This window comes from Hippopotamus amphibius, chromosome X (assembly GCF_030028045.1).
Source record: "Hippopotamus amphibius kiboko isolate mHipAmp2 chromosome X, mHipAmp2.hap2, whole genome shotgun sequence".
Lineage (NCBI taxonomy): Eukaryota > Metazoa > Chordata > Mammalia > Artiodactyla > Hippopotamidae > Hippopotamus > Hippopotamus amphibius.
The window spans coordinates 80700897-80710691 of NC_080203.1; positions in this window are offsets into that span (position 1 = coordinate 80700897).

The following is a 9795-nucleotide window of genomic DNA, read 5'->3' on the forward strand; positions in this document are numbered from 1 at the left end:
GGAGTGTGTCTACCAGTTCCATCTGGCCAGAAGGGCTGGCAGCAACTCCTGGAAGCTGTGCAGCCCAGAAGTGCTTGAGCTTAGAGAAGAGAAATAGAGCTGATAGCAAACCCAAGCCAATGACCTTGTTTGACCAGGAAATGTGGGATGCGGGTCAACTTGAATTAAAACAACAAAGAGCTTTACCAGCTCTAGAGCTGCTTCTCCAGCTATGCCTGGACAGGGAATCTAATTCATAGACCTATTCATCACTGAATACAGCCTTAAGCCAGTCCAATGAGGGAACTTAACCAGAGCACACAGGAAGCTATGTAGTCCCTTCAACAGACCTGTGTAGAGTGGCACTTAAACAGAGACCACAGGTCATGGCTTCACTCTGTAGAGAAAAAAACTGGTGGCCTCACTTGACCAGGGAATTCAGTGCACATTCTTGCCTAATTAAAGTCTCCAAACAATGAGCTGTAAAGGCTCTGGGCCCTACATCAGGGAGGCTAATTCAAAGCCCCATCTACTATTGAATATAGTATCCACCTTGACCATTTAGGAACTCTGACCAAAGAATCCAGACAATCAGGGAGCCCATCTTACAGCCTCACTTGTGTAGGAAACCAAACCAGAAGTCTTATCCAACTGTTCTCAGCCACATGTACACCTCCTCATCCTTGTCCTCAGAGCTCAAATAGTTGCCTCATCCCCAAATAGACCATAATAACAAGTCCCACCTGCCCAAGGACACTATCAAAAGACACATAGAAACCCAAACTGAGTTGACTGGTGAAGAAGCAAACCTGTAGAGTCTGGAAAAGGAGCTCAGTTACTTTTAAAATGCAGATGCTTTTTTAAAGGACTCAAAGGCCACAAAAAATCAGGAAAATTTGACATCACTAAAGGAAACTAATGAAGTTTTAACAACTGACCCTAAAGAAATGGAGATCTATGAACTGTTAAAGAATTCAGAATAATCCTCCTAAGGAAGTTTAGTGAGTAACAAGAAAACACAGACATAAAGTAAATGAAATTAGAAAAGCAATACATGAACAAAACCAGAAGCTCAATCTGGAAATAGTAACCATACACACACACACACACACACACACACACACACACACACACACACAATCCTAGAGCTGAAAAATAAAGAAAACTGAATTCAAGAACTCAATAGAGAGTTTCAAATGTAGACTTAACCATGCAGAGGAAAGAATCAGTGACCTGGAGGATAGAACATTAGTAATTACGCAGTAAGAGAAGTTAAAAAAAAAAAAAAAAAAGAATGGAAAAGAGTAAAGAAAGCCTATGGGAATTGTGGAACACACTGAAAAGAAACAATATTTTCATTATGGCAGTTGCAGAAGGGGAAGAGAAAGAAAGGGGCAGAAAAGACATATAAGACAAAAATGGCTGAAAATTTTGCAAACATGCAGAGAGAGATGGGCATCCAAATCCATGAGGCACAAATGATCTCAAATAGGTTGAAACCAAGTATGAATACAATGAGACATATTGTAATTAAATTGTAAAAAAATCAAAGACAAAAAAATAATTTTAATAGCAGCAAGAGAAAATAGAGTAATTACATACAGGGAATCCCTATAAGACTATCAGCAGATTTCTCAATGAAAACTTTTCAGGCCAGGAGCGACTAGGATAATATCCAAAATATTGAAAGAAAATAACTGTCAAACAAGAATTATATACTCTGTGAAGCCATCCTTCAGAAATGAAGGAGAGATAAAGAATTTCTCAAATAGACAAAAGCTGAGGGAGTTCTTATCACAAGACATGCCTTTCAAGAAATGCTGAAGGGAGTTCTTTGAGTCGAACAAGATAACCCTCAGAATGGGAGAAAATATTTGCAAACAAAGCAACTGAGAAAGGATTAATCTTCAAAATATACAAGCAGCTCATGCAGCTCAATATCAAAAAAACAAATAACCCAATCCAAAAATGTGTGGAAGACCTAAATAGACATTTTTCACAGAAGACATGCAGATGGCTAGCAAACACATGAAAAGATGCTCAACATCGCTAATCATTAGAGAAATGCAAGTCAAAGCCACAATGAGGTATCACCTCACACCAGTCAGAATGGCTACCATCAAAATTCTATAAACAATAAATGCTGGAGAGGGTGTGGAGAAAAGGAAACCCTCCTGCACTGTTGGTGGGAATGTAAATTGGTACAGCCACTATGGAAAACAATATGGAGGTTCATTAAAAAACTAAAACTAGAACTACTATGTGACCCAGGAATCCCACTACTGGGCATGCACACTGAGAAAACCATAATCCAAAAAGAAACAGGTACCAAAGTGTTCATTGCAGCACTATTTACAATAACCAGAACATGGAAGCAACCTAAATGCCCATCAACAGCTGAATGGATAAAGAAGATGTGGCACATATATACAATGGGATATTATGCAACCATAAAAAGGAATGAAATTGACTTATTTCTAGTGAGGTGGATGAATCTAGAGTCTGTCATACACAGTGAAGTAAGCCAGAAAGAAAAACAAATACCATATGCTAACTCATATATATGGAATCTAAAAAAGTGGTACTGATGAACCCAGTGACAGGGTAAAAATAAAGATGTAGACATAGAGAACAGACTTGAGGACATGGGGTGGGGGGTGAAGGGGAAGTTGGGACAAAGTGAAAGAGTAGCATTCACATATATACACTACCAAATGTAAAATAGCCAATGGGAAGCTGCTGCATAACACTGGGAGATCAACTCGATGACTGATGATGACTTAACTGGGTGGGATAGGATGGGTGGGAAGGAGTCACGGGGGGAGGGGATATGGGGATATATGTATAAATACAGCTGATTCACTTTGTTGTACAGCAGAAACTGGCACAACAGTGTAAAGCAATTATATTCCAATAAAGAGCTTTAAAAAAAAGTACACAAATTAACATCCATAAAAACATAAATCTCACTGGTAATGGTAAATATATAAACATAGCTATTTTCTACAATATAGTAATAGTGATGCATAATTTACACACAAGTCTAGTTTAAAAGTTAAAAAAGGAACATAGCAAAAATAACCATAACTACAATATTCTGTTATTAGTTACAGAATACAAAAAACAACTAAATTGTAACAGCATTAACCTTATATGTGAAAGGGAGGGGAAGTAAATGTGTAAAATTTATGAATTCTCTTGAAGTTAAGTTTTGTTCAGTATAAAATAGGGTGCTATAAGTTTAAGGTATTTTGTGTAAGCCTCACGGTAACCACCATCTAAAATCATGTAATAGTTTTGCAAAAGAACAGGGCAAAGAACTCATAGCATATTGATATCAAAAGACATTAAATCACACACACACACACACACACACACACACACACACACACACACATTCACACACACACACACATGCCAGCAGGATAAGAAACAAGGCACAATGGATCTACAAAACTACCAGAAAACAATTAACAAAATGGCAATAGTAAGCCCTTACTTATCAATGATAACTTTAAATGTAGAGAGATTAAATTCTTCAATTAAAAGACATAGAAAGGCTAAATGGACTTTGAAAAGAAAAAACCCTCAATATCCAATGATATGTTGCCTAGAAGAAACTGACTTTAGCATTAAAGAGATACATACACTGAGAGTGAAGGGGAGGAAAAAGACATTTCAAGCAAAAGGTAACAAAAGAAAGCAGGGGTAGGTATACCTATAATTGACTGTAAACTGAAAAATGATAAAATGACAAATAAGGTGATTATATGATGAGAACGTGGTCACTACATCAAGAAGATATAACAATTGTAAATATTTATGTGCCCAACATTAAAGCACCTAAATATACAAAGCAAAAAACTTTTTGGAGCTAAATGGAGAAATATATAGAAATACAATAATAGTTGGGCACTTTAATACCCCCCTAACAGCAACGGATAGGCCATCTCAACAAGAATGAATAAGGAAACAGCACATTTGAACAACACTGTAGAAAAAATAAACCTAACAGACATATGCAGAATATTCTATACAACATCAGAATACACATTGTTTTCCTCAAGCACACATGGAACATTTTCTAGAATAGACCATGTGTTAGACCAGAAAACAAATCTTAGAAAATTCAAGAATATTGAAATCATATTAAGTATCTTCTCTGACAACAAAGCTATAAAACTCAAAATCAAAAAATAGGAAAATTAGAAAATTCATAAAAACATGAAAATTAAACAACTCTCTTGAGCAATCAATGGAACAAAGAAGAAACTAAAGGGGAAATAGAAAGAAGTTTCTTTGCAGGCAAATGAAAATTGAAACACAATATACCAGAATTTATGGCATGCAAAAAAGCAATTCTAAGAGGGAAGTTCATAGCAATAAACACCTACATTAAAAAGCAAAAGAAGATCCCAAATAAACTTCCCTCTCTGCAAACTCACAGACTGCAAAGCAGTGCAACCAGTGGCTGCTGGATCCAAAAGCCTGCCCTCCAACCCGGGCCCTCACCCTGCTGTGAGCCACCAGGCCAACCACCAGCCCAACATCCCGTTGCCGAGCTCCCCTGCCCAATCATGCACTGTCAGGCTCTTCTCTCCTCCGGGCTCTGCTGCCCGCCCACCTGCTGTCGATAAGAGTCCTGTGTGTAACGCAAGTCATTGGCCACACACCCCTGGATGCAGGTGAAGCCCATCACCACCAAGGGTCCTGAGTTCAGGACCAACTTCCTTAGGAGAATGCACAGCACACCTCAGGCTCATGCTGACCTCTGCTGCTACCAGCACTCCCACAGGTTTCAATTAGACTGCCATATCTCTCCATCCCCCCAACCTGAAGTTACAAGTGAGCCCCAATCACCCTCTTTCACCCCCTCATGCTTGGGTGAGGAACTGACTCTTGAGAGCAACCCACATGCGAAGCAGGGACCAAAACCAAAACTGATTCCTGAGGACTGCAGGATCAAAGAGGAGAAAGAGAAACAGCTTCAGGAGGAGCAGATTTAATGCCCACAATAGGGTTGATAGACCCTGCATCTGTGGAGCACCTGAATAGATGAGGGCTTCCACAACAGAGACTGTAGACATAGGGGAAAACTGGGGACTGTGGGGACAAATACAGGACTAATAGCAGATCTCAGACTGACGTCTCCACAGGCCTCTCCACAGCAGGTGCAGAGCCCTACCTAGAAGTATTGGAGGACTTCTTGGTATGTATGTCTTGTTTCTGATTTAGGTATTTGTTAGTTTAATCTTTAATGTATATATTTGTATGTGGATATGCTTGTAATTGGTATGATTACTCTCTTCTTTCTTTTCTTTGCTTCCTCTTTTTCTCTTCTCTTTGGTTTCTTTTCCTCTTTTCTTTTTGCAAGTGCAAGTGTGCACATCTCCTTGTGTGATTTTGACTGACTAGAGTTGATTTTACCACCAGTCTTGGGGATCTGTCTGTCTTTTCCCCTTCTTCCCTTTTATCTTTCTTTTTTTTTTCTTTGCTCTCCTTCTACCTCCTGTTTCTCCCTGCTGTGCAGCTTCCAGGGTCTTGGTGCCCCTGCCAGGGGTCAAACCTGGACCTCTGAGACAGCAGAACAGAGTCCAGGACATTGGAGCACCAGAGAACTCCTGACTCGATGGAATATTAATTAGCAAGTGCTCCCCCAGAGTTCTCATTCTCAACACCATGCTCCACACCCAAACATAGGCCAGCAAGCTCCAGTGCTTGATATGTCAAGCCAAAAAGAACAGAGATAAGAGGAATTATTATTAGGTAGCATAGGGAAAGGAGAGAGCAATTACTATTAATTAGACAAAATGAGAAAGCAAAGAAACACCTTGCAGGCAAAGGAGCAAAATAAAAACCCACAATACCAAATAAATGAATAAAAAATTGGCAAATTGCCTGAGAAAGAATTCAGAGTAATGGTAATAAAGATGATCCAAAATCTGCAAAACAAAATTGAGAAAATACAAGAAACATTTAATAATAACCTAGAAGAACTAAAGAGCAAACAAACGGTAATGAACAACACAATAACTGAAATTTAAAAAAAATCTAGATAGTATAAACAGCACAATAACAGAGGGAGAAGAATGAATAAATGAATTGGAAGATACAATGGTATAAATAACTGCCACATAGCAAGAAAAAGAGAAAAGAATAAAAAGAATGGAAGACAGTCTCAGAGACTTTGGGGATAACGTTAAGTATACCAACATTCAAATCATAGGAGTCCCAGAAGAAGAAGGAAAAAAGAAAGGGTCTGAGAAAATATTGGATGAGATCATGGTGGGAAAATTCCCCCAGGTGGGAAAGGAAATAGTAAATCAAGTCCAAGAAGTGCATGGAATCCCATACAAAATAAACCCAAGGAGAAACAGACTGAGGCACATATTAATAAAACTAATGAAAATTAAACACACAAAAAATATTAAAAGCAGCAAGACAAAATCAACAAATAACATATCCAGGGAAAACCCATAAGAATAACAGTTAATCTTTCTGCAGAAACTCTGCAGGCCAGAAGGGAATGGCAGGATATACCGAAAATCTTGAAAGAGAAAAACCTACAGCCAAAAATACTCTACCCAGCAAGAATCTCATTCAGATATGATGGAGAAATGAAAAGCTTTACAGGCAAGCAAAAGTTAAGAGAATTCAGCACCACCAAACCAGCCTTACAACAACTGTTAAAGGAACTCCTCTAGGCAGTAAACACAAGAGAAGGAAAAGACCTACAAAAACACAGCCAAAACAATTAAGAAAATGGTAATAGGAATATGCATGTCAATAATTACCCTAAATGTAAATGGATTAAATGCTCCAAGCAAAAGACCCAAATTGGCTGAATGGATACAAAAACAAGACCCTTCCATATGCTGCCTACAAGAAACCCACTTCAAACCTAGGGACACATACATATTGAAAGGAACGGATGGAAAGAGATATTGCATGAAAATAGAAGTCAAAAGAAAGCTGGAGTAGCATTACTCCTATCAGACAAATTAGACTTTAAAGTAAAGACTATTACAAGGACAAGGAAGGACACTACATAATGATCAAGGGATCCATTCAAGAAGAACATATCACAATGGTAAATATCTATGGCCCCAGCATAGGAGCACCTCAATACAGAAAGCAAATACTCACAGCTATAAAAGGAGACATCGACAGTAACACAATAATAGTGGGAAACTTGAACACCCCACTTACATCAATTGACAGATCATCCAAACAGAAAATAAAAAAAGACACACAAGCTTTAAATGACACATTAGACCATCTCGACTTAATTGATATTTATAGGACATCCTATCCAAAAACTGCAGAATACAATTCCTTACCAAGTGTACATGGAATATTCTCAAGGATAGATCACATATTGGGGCACAAATCAAGCCTTGGTAAATTCAAGAAAATTTAAATTATATGAAGCATCTTCTCTGACCATAACACCATGAGATTAGATATCAATTACAGGGAAAAAAACTGTAAAAAATACAAACACATGGAGGCCAAAGAATACACTATTAAATTACCAATAATTCACTGCAGAAATCAGAGGAAATCAAAAAATACCTAGAAGCAAATAATAATGAAAACATGATGACCCAAAACCTATGGGATGCAGCAAAAGCAGTTCTAAGGGTGATTTTTATAGTGATACAATCCTACGACAAGAAACAAGAAACATCTCGAATAAACAACATAACCTTACACCTAAAACAATTAGTGAATTAAGAATGAAAAAACCCCAAAATGAGCAGAAGGAAAGAAATCATAGAGATCAGATTAGAAATAAAGGAAAAAGAAATGAAGGAAACAATAGCAAAGATTGATAATACTAAAATCTGGTTCTTTGAGAAGATAAACAAAATTGATAAACCATTAGCCAGACTCATCAGGAAAAAATGGGAGAATATGCAAATCAACAGAATTAGAAATGAAAAAGGAGAAGTAAAAACCGACAATGCAGAAATACAAAAAAATCATGAGAGACTACTACAGGAAACTATATGACAATAAACTGTATAACCTGGAAGATAAATAAATTCTTAGAAAAGTACACTCTTCCAAGATGGAACCAGGAAGAAATAGAAAATATGAACAGACCAATCACAAGCACTGAAATTGAGACTGAGAGTAAAAATCTTCTAACACATAAAAGCCGAGGGCCAGATGGATTCACAGGTGAATTATTTCAAACATTTAGAGAAGAGCTAATACCTATCCTTCTCAAACTCTTTCAAAATATAGCAGAAGGAGGAACACTCCCAAACTCATTCTACAAGGCCACCATCACCCTGATACCAAAACCAGACAAAGATGTCACAAAAAAAGAAAATTTCAGGCCAATATCACTGATGAATATAGATGCAAAAATCCTCAACAAAATACTAGTAAATAGAATCCAACAACATATTAAAAAGATCACACACCATGATCAAGTGGGGTTTATTTCTGGAATGCAAGGATTCTTCAATATATGCAAATAAATCAATGTGATACACCATATCAACAAATTGAAGGAAAAAACCATACAATCATCTCAATAGATGCAGAAAAAGCTTTTGACAAAATCCAACATCCTTTTATCAGAAAAACTCTCCAGAAAGTGGGCATTGAAGGAAACTACCTCAACATAATAAAAGCCATATATGAAAAACTAACAGCCAACATCATTTTAAATGGCAAAAAACTGAAAGCATTCTCTCTAAGAACAGGAAGAAGACAAAGGTGCCCACTCTCACTGCTATTATTCAACATAAATTTGTAAGTGTTAGTCACAGCAATCAGAGAAGAAAAAGAAATAAAAGGAATCCAAATTGGAAAAGAAGATGTAAAATTTTCACTTTTTGCAGATGACATTATATTATGCATAGAAAACCCTAAAGATGCTACCAGAAAACTGCAAGCACCAATTGATGAATTTAGTAAAGTAACAGGATGCAAAATTAATGCACAGAAGTCTCTTGCATTCCTATACACTAACAACGAAAGAGCAGAAAGAGAAATGAAGGAAACACTCCCATTTACCATTGCAACAAAAAGAATAAAATACCTAGGTATAAACCTGCCTAAAGAGGCAAAAGACCTATATGCAGAAAACTATAAGACACTGATGAAAGAAATCAAAGACAATACAGACAGATAGAGGGACATACCACATTCTTGGATTGGAAGAATCAACATTGTGAAAATGACTATAGTATCCAAAGCGTTTACAGATTCAATGCAACCTCTATCAATGGTATTTTGCACAGAATTAGAACAAGAAATTTTATGATTTGTATGGAAATGCAAAAGACTCCGAAAGGCAAAGCAATGTTGAGAAGGAAAGATGGAGTTGGTGGAATCAGGCTTCCTGACATCAGGCTATGCTACAAGGCTACAGTGATCAAGACAATATGGTACTGGCACAAAAACAGAAATATAGATCAATGGAACACAATAAAGAGCCCAGTGATAAAAGCACTCACATATTGGGCACCTTGTCTTTTACAAAGGAGGCAAGAATATGCAATGAGAAAAAGCAGCCTCTTCAATAAGTGGCGCTGGGAAAACTGGACAGCTACATGTAAAAGAATGAAATTACAACACTTCCGAACACAAAAAATAAACTTGAAATGTATTAAAGACCTTAATCTGAGGCCAGCCAATGTAAAACTCTTAGAGGAAAATATAGGCCAAACACTCTATGACATACATCAAAGCAAGATGCTTTTTGACCAACCTCCTAGAATAATGGAAATAAAATAAAAAATAAACAAATGTGACCTAATGAAACAAAAACTTTTGCACAGTGAAAGAAATTATAAA